The following is a 16833-nucleotide window of genomic DNA, read 5'->3' on the forward strand; positions in this document are numbered from 1 at the left end:
AGCACTGCTCTAGTCATTGATTTAATCAGGGAGGGGAATTACTGCAGAAAATGTTCATATGCAGTCCTGGATTTTACAAATTAATTTCTTTGGATTTTATCAGGGAGAGGAATTACTGCAGAAAATGTTCATATGCAGTCCTGGATTTTTACAAATTAATTACAAAATAATTAATTACAAATTGATCTCATTTCCATTTTCAAGAGTACTGCGGGGTATCATGCCTCTTTAATGTCCCGTTGTTGGTGGGTTGGTAGTGGGTTGGCCCACGAGTGGGGTGGAGAAGGTGCCAGTCAATCCTAGAGCAGACCGGGATGAAAGAACGCCAGTAGAACATCTGGGTTCGAGATACGGCTGCTTTGGGGGAAGGCTCTGATCCTCATAGATGGGGTGATAAAATTCAGTGGGTCAAAACTTGAATTTCATAGTGACTTTCTCACACAGTGTCAGAGTAGTGCCGAGACTGCAATACAGAGGAACCATTTGTGTTTTATTTTGCTTGATTGCCTCCATTGCATTGTGATGAAGCTTGTGCGGAAATTTTGATAAAGAAGACATTTAAACATTTTTAATAGTTAAGTTTAGAAAATGCATTAAGAATTGAGTCTGTGGCAATGTAAAAAAAATCTGTATTGTGGAATAATTTTCTCTGATGGACTACATATTGAAGTGAAAAGGAATTTTTAACTACAAAATGGTGTAATCTTGTATCAACAGTGGTTATTTTTGGCTGGAGGATTTTGGAATATTTAAAATTTTTCCTTTTTTCTTTGCCTTTATTTTCTAAATGTTTTGTTTGTAGTATAAAAGCACACGCTTGCACACACATATTTATATATACACATATACATGAATATAAATGTACATACATTTTAGTTAGGTGCATATTTTCCTTAGGAAGAGCTGCTATTTCAAAGAAACATCTGTTTTTATCCTCCAGTATTCTATGTCAGAAAAAATGTGATTTATGGGGTAGGCGAAATAAAAAGTGATGAGAAAGGATGGGCTAGAGACAAGCAGGAAATTTTAGCTCTTTCCTTGTCTGGGGTGAGTCTTTGAGCTACCATTTTCCTCCTAATCACACCTGACTTGGCTGTAGGACTGTCACTTTAGCTGGGCAACTGTACTGTTCAGGACAGAAGAAATGAGTCACGTGACATACTAATGCCTCACACTTCACAAAGACCTTCACTTGGGTGCGTTATGAACATGCCTTAGGGAAAATGTGCAGTTTGTCGGTGTTGTGGGCCACTCTTTGCTTACAGAGCAGTCATCTGCTCTACCTCAGCTGTTTCTTTGCTAAAGAAACTCAGTGTATTGAGTGGCTATGTTTCCTGTGCTCTTCTCCAGTTTCAGGGACTAGGGATAGTGCATGTTTTCTGGTCTAAGTCAGCTGTAATGATTCTGTTCCTCTTGCTTGTGATGGGTGTCAGCATGGACTTGTGATACAGTTGTAGTTGACTAGATACAAACAAAAGTTCACTGGGGAGCTTTGGGGGAAATGCTTGCTTAATCTGTAAGAAGGGATATAGAGCAGTGGCATGGGTTTTTCTTGTTTGTATTTCTCGAAAGGGAGGGTGTTTGAATGTTGGTGCATTAGAACAGGTGCAGCCATGTTGCTGTGGTAGCAGAATGAAATCATCTGAAAGTACCGAGAAAGACAGGTAGCTTGGGTCCCGGTTGATATTATTTTGTCCTTAAAATATCTACTTTTGAATTTCTTGTTTTGAGGCAATAAACTCCTTAATTGTTTTATCCATTTTTTTTTCTTGTTGTTGGAGCTCTGTGACCTACAGCTCAGATCATGCTAACTGATTCAACTTATAATCAGATTTCAAAATGAATCTTTTCTCCTTCCTATAGGAGACAAATAACTCAGAAACAAGACAGTTGCTACTTGGGTAAACAGAGCATTGATAATCACTCCTACCCCACATATTGCTTCATTTTAAGGAGAAGGAATACACACACAGACACATGCACACATCCCGCCAAGTACTTTAAAATGACCGTTTAGTGCTTTACTCACATTTGAATTAGAGTTTGGAATGAATTTAAAAATCTACCAATATGGGAATAGTTGAAGACAGTATATACAGACGATGGAACACTCAGATCAGATCAGATCAGTTGCTCAGTCGTGTCCAACTCTTTGCGACCCCATGAATCGCAGCACGCCAGGCCTCCCTGTCCATCACCAACTCCCGGAGTTCACTCAGACTCACGTCCATCGAGTCAGTGATGCCATCCAGCCATCTCATCCTCTGTCTTCCCCTTTTCCTCTTGCCACCAATCCTTCTCAGCATCAGAGTCTTTTCCAATGAGTCAACTCTTCGCATGAGGTGGCCAAAGTACTGTAGTTTCAGCTTTAGCATCATTCCTTCCAAAGAAATCCCAGGGCTGATCTCCTTCAGAATGGACTGGTTGGATCTCCTTGCAGTCCAAGGGACTCTCAAGAGTCTTCTCCAACACCACAGTTCAAAAGCATCAATTCTTCAGCGCTCAGCCTTCTTCACAGTCCAACTCTCACATCCACACATGACCACAGGAAAAACCATAGCCTTGACTAGACGAACCTTTGTTGACAAAGTAATGTCTCTGCTTTTGAATATGCTGTCTAGGTTGGTCATAACTTTCCTTCCAAGGAGTAAGCGTCTTTTCATTTCATGGCTGCAGTCACCATCTGTAGTGATTTTGGAGCCCAGAAAAATAAAGTCTGACACTGTTTCCACTGTTTCCCCATCTATTTGCCATGAAGTGATGGGACTGGATACCATGATCTTCGTTTTCTGAATGTTGAGCTTTAAGCCAACTTTTTCACTCTCCACTTTCACTTTCATCAAGAGGCTTTTGAGTTCCTCTTCACTTTTTGCCATAAGGGTGGTGTCATCTGCATATCTGAGGTTATTGATATTTCTCCTGGCAATCTTGATTCCAGCTTAGAGTTAAACAGAATAAGATAGATCTATATGGATTTATTTGGATAGATCTTCCCTGGTGGCTCAGATGGTAAAGAATCTGCCTGCAATGTGGAAGACCCGGGTTCCATCCCTGTCTTGGGAAGACCCCCTGGAGAAGGGAATAGCTACCCACTCCAGTATTCTGGCCTGGGGAATTCCATGGACAGAAGAAACTGGCAGGCTATAGTCCATGGGGTCACAAAGAGTCAGACGCGACTGAGTGATTTTCACTTCAATATATATTTTAAATAAAAAAAAGTTGCATGCTTATGCATGTAATATATTATTTCACATTTGTGTATATATATATATATGCATGTATGCATATAAATTATATTTTCACTGATATATATTTATAAATAGAAATACATTCCAGAAAACAGTGAATGGATGGTAGTGGTTACCTTTAGGAAAATAAGTTATATTGGGGGAATTTTTTTTTTTACTTTTTAAGTTTTTAACTTTTACTCTGTATATTTAAGGAATTTGACTTTTTGCTGAATTATTCATGTATTACTTATGTAACTAAAACACAAAAAATCCACAAATCCTGTTAAAGTACTTACAGTTGCTTTTAACTCTATGTTTATGACTTGTCCCCTAATCCATTAAACAAAAGTATGCATGTGTAGTTTGCTTTCTTATATTGATATATGAACAATACATAGAGTTTTGTTTCTTTTTTTTACTGTTGTGCACATACCTTTCCCCTCCTCCCTTCTCCCAACACATGCCTATAGGACGCACATGTCCATTTTTTTTTAAATCTCAGTTTTATGTATTTATTTATTTATTTTTACTTTAAAATATTGTATTGGTTTTGCCATACATTGACATGAATCTGCCACAGGTGTACACGTGTTCCCCATCCTGAACTCCCCTCCCACCTCCCTCCCCATCCCATCCCTCTGGGTCATCCCAGTGCACCAGCCCCGAGCACCCTGTCTCATGCATTGAATCTGGACTGGCGATTCATTTCACATGTGATAATTTACATGTTTCAATGCCATACTCCCAAGTCATCCCACCCTTGCCCTCTCCCACAGAGTCCAAAAGACTGTTCTATACATCTGTGTCTCTTTTGCTGTCTCACATACAGGGTTATTGTTACCATCTTTCTAAATTCCATATATATGCATTAGTATACTGTATTGGTGTTTTTCTTTCTGGCTTACTTCACTCTGTATAATAGGCCACATGTCCATTTTGTGAAACTTTTCTATTATATCTAGTTCAGGAAGGATGGATGTTCTCTGGCTTCAGACTTCCACTCTGGCCCCTAATCTGAGGGGCCAGTCCTTGGTTCAGCCAAGAGCAGGAGGCATTTGCTCCTGGAGCTTTTTCCTGAGTGATTCAAGATGAAAATAATGTTTTGGGAACCAGATTTTTCCTGCCAAAGGGCATGGGTCCTTTGTGGTCCAAACTATGAAACCTTCAGACCTCTTTAGGGTTCTGCCTGCTCCCTAAGCCTTGCATTGGGAACCCCCAATGTCCTTCCCACTTTATGATTAGGTAGCTGAGTGTGCTCTTCTTGTATGCAACCAACAACTGATTGATACAATATCAACTAAAATAGACACGTCTCTTTTTCTACATGCAGTGATCAGTAATCAGCAGAAATATCCTATGGGAGAAGCCTATTCTTGGAATATGAATGTCCATAACAAAGTTTTAATTTGTGATTTATACAGCAGCATGCCAGCTCTGGGGCTTTTTCTATTTAATCACAGTAATGATGATGCATTTTTCTGTTTTATCCCTCAGGCTGTATTCACTTTTGATTATATGGAGAAGGAACAGAATTCCTAAAGACATAATGAATCGAAATGTCTTTCACTTGGAGTTTGACTCTTTTAAAACATTCTGTTTGTAACTTGCTTTATAGTAGTCAATGGTGGATCTATAGAATAATTGTCATTCAATTTAGTCCCTGAAAGAACTTAGTAATTATCTAGGAATATACTGTCATTTTATAGCTAAGAAACCGAAGCCCTCAGTAAAAAGACCCCAAAACATAAAGCTATTTTTTTTCATTTTTTGAAGTTTAAGTATATTTTTTAATTCCTACAATTTTGTGTTGGTTTCTGCCATACAACAACACAAATCAGCCATGATTATACGTCCATACCCTCCCTCCATCCCCTCCCTCATCCCATTCCGCCAGGTCATCACAGAGCACCAGACTGGGCTCCCTGTGCTTCTCAGCAGCTTCTCACCAGCTATCCATCTTACACCCGACAAAGTATTTATGTTGATAGTATTTTCTCCATTTCTCCCACTCTCTCCCTCCCCTACCGCGTCCACAAGTGCATTCTCTACATCTGTGTCTCCATTTCTTCCCTACAAATGGGCCCATCAATACCATTTCTCTAGATTAAGCAGAACTGGGCTTGCAATTCAACTCTTCTCAATCCAGGTCCAAAGTTCTTTCTCTAGGTGCCATTCTCTGAAAATTTCATGATAAAGAAAGATGGAGTTAAAAGGTCACTTTGCTTTGAGAACACTAGAAACATATTCATAATAATGCTTTTTAGACTATGGCTAAATAATAACCCACCTGGCATTTGCTTCACTTATCATTTATGTTGTTTTGATTAACAGGTTTTAGGAAACTGTGCCTTTAGATAAGAAATAGAAGCAGGTAAAATCCATTTTTAAATATTTTTCTTTTCCCGCTTTTCTTTAATTCTATATGTCAAAAATAGTTTTATTCCCTAGAATGTTCAAGATGTAAATAAGTAAAAAACCCCCATATCTAACATTTCACCTTTCTAAAGTGCGACTGTAGCCTGGGGTCCTGCAGGGCACAGCTAACTGGGACAGTTTTAATACTCTGGGGACAGTCTCCGCATCTCCAGGCTTTACGGTTTCATATTGCTTTTCTTTTATGTGTGTGTCCTGGCTCCTGAATGAGATTACCTTCTCGGAGGGCCTTTGGCAAATAAGTTTAGATGGTTTAACTTTCATTCAACAAACATGTACTGAGCATCTACAATGTGTCTGGCAGTATGATGGGGTTTAGTGACAGAAGGATGAGAAATAACAGCCTCTCCCCTCAGGGAACTCTCTACTCGGCAACCTGAATTTTAAAGTGACAGGTGGTAAGAAATGATACCGAAATCAAAGTAGGGCACTACCATTCTTAAAAACCTATCATTATACCCTTAAGAATTCAGATTAAGAACCTCTGCTAAAACTGTTCACTAGGTTTTTACTTTGAGCAGTCTGCAGCAGGGTATACCGTGGTTTATGAAGACAAATATAATGGTAATTAAGACAAAATACATTTGTTCCTATGGATTATAATGAAACTATCCCAAATAGTACAGATTGGTAATTTAATTTCTGGTTTTCCAAGATAAGGAACATATGTTTTTAGAAAATAGGGAGAAGGAAATTCTTAGAACAGATCAGTGTGAGCCAAATGGGTAGAATATAGGCTGAAATGAAGCTTAAGGGAGAATGGGCAACATAAAAATTGTAGAATAGGGCTGACATGTTATGGGCTTGAAATCAGTTTTGTCTTGGTAATGATATTGAAAGGCTCCAAGTTTGTAATTGATGTACAGATAGATTCATTCATCCAGCACATCTCTTTTGAGCCTAACTTTGTGTCAGACACTGTTCTAGACATCTGAGCTACATCAAGACAAAGAGGCCTGATCTTGTGAAGCTACCTTTTTGTTTTTCTTGCTTAAGGCACTTCAAATTATTCTCTATACATACAGGATAAAATCCGACGACATTAGTGTAACATACAAAGTTCTACTGATTTCTCCATGTCTTGACATTCTTCTTTTCTTACTCTGAACTCCAGCCAGGCAGAGCCACTTACAAATTCTGAAAGCAAAGAAAAGAAATTCTGTCCAAACTTCACATTTTGCACATACTCTTCCTTCTACTGAAATGACCTTCTCAACCCTTCTAACCTCTACTCAACCTTCAGGTCTCAGCCAGCTCAAATGTCATTTCCTCCTGATGCTACTTCTGACTTCCAAAATAGGTCTGGGTGTCTCTTCTGTGTTCCCATAACATCCTGTGCTCAACACACATCACACCCATGAAATCGGCCTCTTTATCTCTCTGTCTTTACAGAGAATCCTTGAGATCAGGGATTGTGTCCTCTACACTGGCACATCCCTAGGGCCTCACATGTGCCTGACACCTAGATATTTGTTTAAAGTTGACAACACGTGAGGAACCAGTAAGAGATTACCAGCCAAACAATTATATAAGCCATAGGATTTTTATTCAAAGAATTCAGTTGGTGAATTCTATTGTCTACTATCTGAATCAAATATCAAATGTCTATCAAAAGTTTCTCATCAGTGGATTAAATATATCTTGAATTCCAATCATATGTCTAACTGGAGTTGGATGTTGTGTTTTTTAGGGAGACCACCTTGGAAAACTAATACAATTAGGGAGCAAGCTTGAAAACAAAACAATTAGAGAAAAAGCAAACAGGATAGACACAAAGAATCTAATTATGTGTGGCAGATTATGCCCATTATTGACACTCAGAAGAAAGAGAGACACTGAAAACTGAAACACTCGTAGTCATTCATTGAGGAAGTTAAAGTTGAACAGTCTCCGTAAGCTCTCTATGTATAATATTTTGTCTAAATCTTATAGCTATCCACCATCGCAGTCATTATTACTGTTATTATAGAGAAGAGGAGACAAAATAAAAGAGACATAAGCACAGAGAGGTTAAGGATCTTGTTCAAGATCACACAACTTGTAAATAATGGAACCAGAGTTCAAGCCCAGACTTGTTCAACTCTAACCTCATGCTTCCTCTTGACCAGTTTACTGGGGATGAGGCCACCCAGCTTTTGAATTGTGGCACTGTTCTAAGCCCCTACTTTCAAAAGGAACATACCCAGAACATTTACTTCTGTACATGTTAGAGTAACTAGAATGAGACTTTACCATGAACAACAGGAAAACCAGAAAAAATAAATGAAACTTTTGTAAACACTGGGCATCAGGAAATGTGGAGAAATTATCACCATGAGAGAGGAAACAAGTGAGATGAACCCTACATTTTCCTTGGATTTTGGCCTGGAGGCTTTTCTAGACCAGAGGACAGGATAGGGCCTACATGTGAGTGCTAAGTCACTTCAGTCTTGTCTGACTCTTCGTGACCCTACAGACTGTAGACTGCCAGGCTCCTCTGTCCATGGGATTCTCCAGGCAAGAACATTGGAGTGGGTTGTTCTCCTCCAGGGGAACTTCGTGAACCAGGGATCAAACCCACGTCTTTTATGTCTCCTAATTGGCAGGTGGGTTCTTTATGACTAGTGTCACCTGGGAAGGGAAGGGACCCAACCATAACACTGCAGTTTCTCTGTGAGCTGAGAAGAGAAAGATTGAAGAGCTGAGGGAGGTGGAGGTGGCTGGCATTTTTAGGGAAACTAGCAGAAAAATAACTCAAGAAAGGATTAGGGATTGTTTTTATTCTGTTGCTGAATATTCCACCATAAACAATGCTAGAAAAGGAACAGACAGAAAGCTCTAAGCTGCAGTTCTCATAGATTATGTCATGATGGAAGACATTCAGTTCCAGTTAGCCAAAGAAGAGAGACCTCAATGAACACCTGGGACATTCAATAAAGACCCAAGAAAGCTTATGTCTTAGTGGTAGGTCTAAACTAAAACCACCATCAGTTCAGTTCAGTTCAGTCGCTCAGTCGTGTCCGACTCTTTGCGACCCCATGAATTGCAGCACGCCAGGCCTCCCTGTCCATCACCAACTCCCGGAGTTCACTCAGACTCACATCCCTCGAGTCAGTCATGCCATCCAGCCATCTCATCCTCTGTCGTCCCCTTCTTCTCCTGCTCCCAATCCCTCCCAGCACCAGAGTCTTTTCCAATGAGTCAACTCTTCACATGAGGTGGCCAAAGTACTGGAGTTTCAGCTTTAACATCATTCCTTCCAAAGAAATCCCAGGGCTGATCTCCTTCAGAATGGACTGGTTGGATCTCCTTGCAGTCCAAGGGACTCTCAAGAGTCTTCTCCAGCACCACAATTCAAAAGCATCAATTCTTCAGCGCTCAGCCTTCTTCACAGTCCAACTCTCACATCCATACATGACCACAGAAAAACCATAGCCTTGACTAGACGAACCTTTGTTGGCAAAGTAATGTCTCTGCTTTTGAATATGCTATCTATGTTGGTCATAACTTTCCTTCCAAGGAATAAGCGTCTTTTAATTTCATGGCTGCAATCACCATCTGCAGTGATTTTGGAGCCCAGAAAAATAAAGTCTGACGCTGTTTCCACTGTGTCCCCATTTATTTCCCATGAAGTGGTGGGACCAGATGCCATTATCTTCGTTTTCTGAATGTTGAGTTTTAAGCCAACTTTTTCACTCTCCACTTTCACTTTTATCAAGAGGCTTTTTAGTTCCTCTTCACTTTCTGCCATAAGGGTAGTGTCATCTGCGTATCTGAGGTTATTGATATTTCTCCTGGCAATCTTGATTCCAGCTTGTGCTTCTTCCAGTCCAGTGTGTCTCATGATGTACTCTGCATATAAGTTAAATAAACAGGGTGACAATATACAGCCTTGATGTACCCCTTTTCCTATCTGGAACCAGTCTGTTGTTCCATGGCCAGTTCTAACTGTTGCTTCCTGACCTGCATACAAATTTCTCAAGAGGCAGGTCAGGTGGTCTGGTATTCCCATCTCTTGAAGAATTTTCCACAGTTTATTGTGATGCACACAGTCAAAGGCTTTGGCATAGTCAATAAAGCAGAAATAGATGCTTTTCTGGAACTCTCTTGCTTTTTCCATGATCCAGCAGATGTTGGCAATTTGATCTCTGGTTCCTCTGCCTTTTCTAAAACCAGCTTGAACATCAGGAAGTTCACGGTTCACATATTGCTGAAGCCTGGCTTGGAGAATTTTGAGCATTACTTTACTAGCGTGTGAGATAAGTGCAGTTGTGCTGTAGTTTGAGCATTTCTTGGCATTGCCTTTCTTTGGGATTGGAATGAAAACTGACCTTTTTCAGTCCTGTGGCCACTGCTGAGTTTTCCAAATTTGCTGGCATATTGAGTGCAGCACTTTCATGGCATCATCTTTCAGGATTTGGAATAGCTCAACTAGAATTCCATCACCTCCACTAGCTTTGTTCCTAGTGATGCTTTCTAAGGCCCACTTGACTTCACATTCCAGGATGTCTGGCTCTAGGTCAGTGACCACACTATCGTGATTATCTGGGTCGTGAAGATCTTTTTTGTACAGTTCTTCTGTGTATTCTTGCCATCTCTTCTTAATATCTTCTGCTTCTGTTAGGTCCATACCATTTCTGTCCTTTATCAAGCACATCTTTGCATGAAATGTTCCTTTGGTATCTCTGATTTTCTTGAAGAGATCCCTAGTCTTTCCCATTCTGTTGTTTTCCTCTATTTCTTTGCATTGATCGCTGAAGAAGGCTTTCTTATCTCTTCTTGCTATTGTTTGGAACTCTGCATTTAGATGTTTATATCTTTCCTTTTCTCCTTTGCTTTTTGCTTCTCTTCTTTTCACAGCTATTTGTAAGGCCTCCTCAGACAGCCATTTTGCTTTTTTGCATTTCTTTTCCATGGTGATGGTCTTGATACCTGTCTCCTGTACAATGTCACGAACCTCATTCCATAGGCCGCGATGGGCGCACTAAAGCTCAGGTGGCTGCGACGGGCGCGCTAAAGCGCAGGGGCGAGAGGAGCCACCTGACGTCGGAGGTCAGGGGCAGAAGCCAGGAGGACCCCATGCCCGAAGGGCGGCGGCCAAGGGGAGTTACCCCACGTCTGAGGTCAGGGGCAGCGGTGGAGAGTACCAGACTGCGACGGCGTAGGAACGGCCGAGAGGAGATACCCAGCTTCTGAGGTCAGGGGTGGAGATGAGAGGAGTTACCCCGCGTCCGAGGTCAGGGGCGGCTGGGAGGAGATACCCCACGCCCCAAGCCCGAGGCCAGGGGCAGCTGGCGGGAGGAGCTACCCCACATCCCCATGCCTGAGGTCAAGGGCGGCGGCCGGGAGGACCAACCCCATGTCCAAGGAGGCATGGCTGCGAGGGCACAGGAGGGCCTAGGGGAGCTATCCCACGTTAAAGGGCAGGAAGGGCAGTGGTGAGAAGATACCCCTTGTCCAAGGTAAGGAGCAATGGCTGCGCTTTGCTGGAGCAGCCGTGAAGAGATACCCCATGCCCAAGGTAGGAGAAACCCAAGAAAGACGGTAGGTGTTGCAAGAGGGCATCAGAGGGCAAACACACTAAAACCATACTCACAGAAAACTAGTCAATCTAATTACACTAGGACCACAGCCTTGTCTAACTCAATGAAACTAAGCCATACCCGTGGGGCAACCCAAGATGGGTGGGTCATGGTGGAGAGATCTGACAGAATGTGGTCCACTGGAGAAAGGGAATGGCAAACCACTTCAGTTTTCTTGCCTTGAGAATCCCATGAACAGTATGAAAAGGCAAAATGATAGGATACTGAAAGAGGAACTCCCCAGGTCAGTAGGTGCCCAATATGCTACTGGAGATCAGTAGAGAAATAACTCCAGAAAGAATGAAGGGATGGAGCCAAAGCAAAAAGAATACCCAGCTGTGGATGTGACTGGTGATAGAAGCAAAGTCCGATGCTGTAAAGAGCAATACTGCATAGGAACCTGGAATGTCAGGTCCATGAATCAAGGCAAATTGGAAGTGGTCAAACAAGAGATGGCAAGAGTGAATGTCGACATTGTAGGAATCAGCGAACTGAAATGGACTGGAATGGGTGAATTTAACTCAGATGACCATTATATCTACTACTGCGGGCAGGAATCCCTCAGAAGAAATGGAGTAGCCATCATGGTCAACAAAAGAGTCTGAAATGCAGTACTTGGATGCAATCTCAAAAACGACAGAATGATCTCTGTTCGTTTCCAAGGCAAACCATTCAATATCACGATAATCCAAGTCTATGCCCTAACCAGTAACGCTGAAGAAGCTGAAGTTGAATGGTTCTATGAAGACCTACAAGACCTTTTAGAACTAACACCCAAAAAAGATGTCCTTTTCATTATAGGGGACTGGAATGCAAAAGTAGGAAGTCAAGAAACACCTGGAGTAACAGGCAAATTTGGCCTTGGAATACGGAATGAAGCAGGGCAAAGACTAATAGAGTTTTGCCAAGAAAGTGCACTGGTCATAACAAACACCCTCTTCCAACAACACAAGAGAAGACTCTATACATGGACATCACCAGATGCTCAATACCGAAATCAGATTGATTATATTCTTTGCAGCCAAAGATGGAGAAGCTCTATACAGTCAGCAAAAAAGACCAGGAGCTGACTGTGGCTCAGACCATGAACTCCTTATTGCCAAATTCAGACTTAAAATGAAGAAAGTAGGGAAAACCATTAGACCATTCAGGTATGACCTAAATCAAGTAACTTAACTACCTGACCAAAAAAAAAAAAAAAATGTTCAGACCTTTTTAGGAATGAAGACAAAATTTGGCACTCAAGCATAACCTTCAAAATGTCCAGAATATAATAAACACACCAAAAAAAAAAAAAAAAGGCACAAGAAAATGTGATGCATTACCAGGAGAAAAAAGTCAAATCTACAAACAGACACAGAAACACTGGAGATGTAAATAAAATATAGATAGACTAAGACTTTTAAAAATAGACGGGCTTTGAGGGAAACTAGTAAATTATGGAAGAAATAGAAAAAGGACCCAAATGGAAACCATAGAGCTAAAAAATACAGTATCATATATGAAAAATTCACTGGCTTGGATTAAAAGAGGTAAACACTGTAGGAAAAAATATCAGTGAACTTGATGACATTGTGATATATACTATATATCATCCAGAGTGAATTATGGAGAGCAAAACGTCTGGGGAAAAAAAGTTAAGTGAACCTCAGTGACCTATGTGACAAATAAAGCAGATTAGAATATGAATCAGTGGAATCTCAGAATGGGAAGAGAGTGGGGAGGAGGCGGCGGGGAGCAGAAAATATCTGAATAAAAAAAGGCTTAAACATTTCCAAACTTGAGGAAAATTGTAAACTGACTGATTTAATATCAAGGAACTTCAAGGATAACACATAGAGAACCGCACCAAGGTATACCAAAATCAAAAAAGAAGAAGAAAATTAGTGATGAAGATAATCCTTAAAGGAAAAAGGTAAGGGGAAAAAACCCACATTACATGTAGAAAAACAAGGAATTACTGTTGACTATTACAAGCCATAGGACACTAAAAACACCTTCAAAGTAAAAATTATTCAAACTGTGATTTTATATCCAGTAGATAGTTTCTTGGAAATAAAGATGAAATAAACACATTTTCAGATGGACAAAAGTTGAAAGGAATTGGAATATATCACCAACAAACCTGTTTGAAGATAAAGGTTTCTCAGTGTATGCAAAGAGGTGATTATAATAATTGATCACAAAATTTGAGTGCAAGAAAGAGAGATGTCAAAAGGACAGGGTAAGGGTCTATAGTTGATATATTAGCTATCAAGATGGTATTGTGAGAACATTGAAACAGCTTCTAGAGGCAATGAGGTTGGATGATAGGGCTATTAAAAAACAATACATAAAATTAAGTCTAATGAAGAATATGTGGTTATTGATAATGGTGAGAGGTTGATGCTAAGGACCACAGGAGTGGAAATTCTGTTAAAAATAGATGCTTGCAGAAATGATGCATCAGTTCAGTTCAGTAACTCAGTCATGTCCGACTTTTGCTACCCCATGAACCGCAGCACACCAGACCTCTCTGTCCATCACCAGCTCCCAGAGTCCACCTAAACCCATGTCTATTGCGTCGGTGATGCCATCCAACCATCTCATCCTCTGTCGTCCCCTTCTCCTCCTGCCCTCAGTCTTTCCCAGCATCAAGGTCTTTTCCAATGAGTCAGCTCTTTACATCAGGTGGCTAAAGTATTGGAGTTTCAGCTTCAACATTAGTCCAACCAATGAACACCCAGGACTGATCTCCTTTAGGATGGACTGGTTGGATCTCCTTGCTGTCCAAGGGGCTCTCAAGAGTCTTCTCCAACACCAAAGTTCAGAAGCATCAAATTCTTCAGCACTCAGCTTTCTTTATAGTCCAACTCTTACATCCATACATGACCACTGGAAAAACCCTAACCTTGACTAGACAGACCTTTGTTGACAAAGTAATGTCTCTGTTATTTAATATACTGTCTAGGTTGGTCATAACTTTCCTTCCAAGGAGTAAGCATCTTTTAATTTCATGGCTGCAATCACCATCTGCAGTGATTTTGGAGCCCCCAAAAATAAAGTCTGACACTATTTCCACTGTTTCCCCATCTATTTGCCATGAAATGATGGGACCGGATGCCATGATCTTCGTTTTCTGAATGTTGAGTTTTAAGCCAACTTTTTCACTCTCCTCTTTCACTTTCATCAAGAGGGTTTTTAGTTCCTCTTCACTTTCTGCCATAAAGGTGGTGTCATCTGCATATCTGAGGTTATTGATATTTCTCCCGGCAATCTTGATTCCAGCTTGTGCTTCTTCCAGCCCAGCATTTCTCATGATGTATTCTGCATATAAATTAAATAAGCAGGGTGACAATATACAGCCTTGACATACTCCTTTTCCTATTTGGAACCAGTCTGTTGTTCCATGTCCAGTTCTAACTGTTGCTTCCTGACCTGCATACAGGTTTCTCAAGAGGCAGGTCAGGTGGTCTGTTATTCCCATCTCTTTCAGAATTTTCCACAGTTTATTGTGATCCACACAGTCAAAGGCTTTGGCATAGTCAATAAAGCAGAAATAGATGTTTTTCTGGAACTCTTTTGCTTTTTCCATGATCCAAGAGAGGTTGGCAATTTGATCTCTGGTTCTTCTGCCTTTTCTAAAACCAGCTTGAACATCTGGAAGTTCACAGTTCACATATTGCTGAAGCCTGGCTTGGAGAATTTTAAGTAGTACTTTACTAGCATGTGAGATGAGTGCAATTGTGCTGTAGTTTGAGCATTCTTTAGCATTGCCTTTCTTTGGGATTGGAATGAAAACTAGAGGTATATCCACAAAGATGACATGTTAGCCACCATGACAGGCAAGACTGCTGGGAGAAATATCAATAACCTCAGATATGCAGATGACACCAACCTTATGGCAGAAAGTGAAGAGGAACTAAAGAGCCTCTTGATGAAAGTGAAGGAAGAGAGTGAAAAAGTTGGCTTAAAACTCAACATTCAGAAAACTAAGATCATGGCATCCGGTCCCATCACTTCATGGCAAATAGATGGGGAAACAGAGGAAACAGTGACAGACTTTATTTCTGGGGGGCTCCAAAACCCCTGCAGATGGTGATTGCAGCCATGAAATTCAAAGACGCTTACTCCTTAGAAGAAAAGTTATCAACCTAGACAGCATGTTAAAAAGCAGAGACATTAGTTTGCCAACAAAGGTCTGTCTGGTCAAAGCTATGGTTTTTCCAGTAGTCATGTATGGATATAAGAGTTGGACTATAACAAAAGCCGAGTGCTAAAGGATTGATGCTTTTGACCTGTGGTATTGGGGAAGACTCTTGAGAGTCCCTTGGACTGCAAGGAGGTTCAACCAGTCCATCCTAAAGGAAATCAGTCCTGAATATTCTTTCGAAGGATTGATGCTGAATCTGAAGCTCCAATACTTTGGCTACCCGATGCAAAGAACTGACTCACTAGAAAAGGCCCGGATGCTGGGAAAGATTGAAGGCAGGAGGCAAAAGGGACGACAGAGCATGAGATGGTTGAATGGCATCACCGACTCAATGGGTATGAGTTTGAGTGAGCTCTGGGAGTTGGTGATGGACAGGGAGGACTGGCACATGCTTCAGTCCATGGGGTTGCAAAGAGTCAGACATGACTGAGCAACTGAACTAAACTGAACTGAAACCTTTTATCACCTACACACCTGCTGATTATCCCGGCAGGAACTTCACTCCAACCATGGTCTCCTACCTGACTTTTACTCACTATCTCAGCTCCAGGGTGATGGTGGGCCCAGTTCTGAGTTCATGGTAACTGTTTTCTAGTAAGCAATAAGCTTGACAAAGTAAGATAAGGTAGAGTTTTATATTAGTAACTCAAGTGTTGTCATTAAGAAAAAAATAGAGAAACGTGGAGACAGAGATCAAAGCAGCCTTTTAAAGCTCTTTGGGGGGAAATTGCCATTTCAATTAGACCCATGGGCTGTCACCTCAGCAAAACCATGGTCAACCACTCTAACATCATGTCATCAAGGACATGCTTGTCATTTTGATTAAGTGTTGCAAAGTGACTCTTCAATTGCAGGTCACTGTGACTTTTGTAGGAGAAATTGATGGGTTGCTAACATTGGCTGAAACAGGCAAGTGCTGGCTGCACAGATATTTCTGTGGAGTGTTGCTTAAATTCTCTACTTTCAGAATAATCATCCTTAGACTTCTTCAGGATTTATGTGGGTTTTCCCCTAAACTAAATAGCAAAATAATGCAGGAGGAATAGAAAGTCTATGTTAGAGTGAGAAGGGAGAAGAATGAATCTGCTTGAGAATTTAATAGATTCATCTCAAGTTGGACTTCCCAGGTAGCTCAATGGTAAAGAATCTGCCTGCCAATGCAGGAGACTAGGAGATGTGGGTTTGATCCCTTGGTTGGGAAGATCCCCTGGAGTAGGAAATGGCAACCCACTCTAGTATTCTTGTCTGGAAAATCCCATGGACAGAGGATCCCAGTAGACTGCAGTCCATGGAATCACAAATAGTTGGATAAGTAGCAACCCACTCCAGCATTCTTGCCTGGAAAATCCCACGGACAGAGAAGCCTGGTGAACTATAGTCCATGGGGTAGCAAAGGGTGACTAGCTGAGTGGGTAAC

The sequence above is a fragment of the Bos javanicus genome, chromosome 21 (genome assembly GCF_032452875.1).
Source record: "Bos javanicus breed banteng chromosome 21, ARS-OSU_banteng_1.0, whole genome shotgun sequence".
Taxonomy (NCBI): domain Eukaryota; kingdom Metazoa; phylum Chordata; class Mammalia; order Artiodactyla; family Bovidae; genus Bos; species Bos javanicus.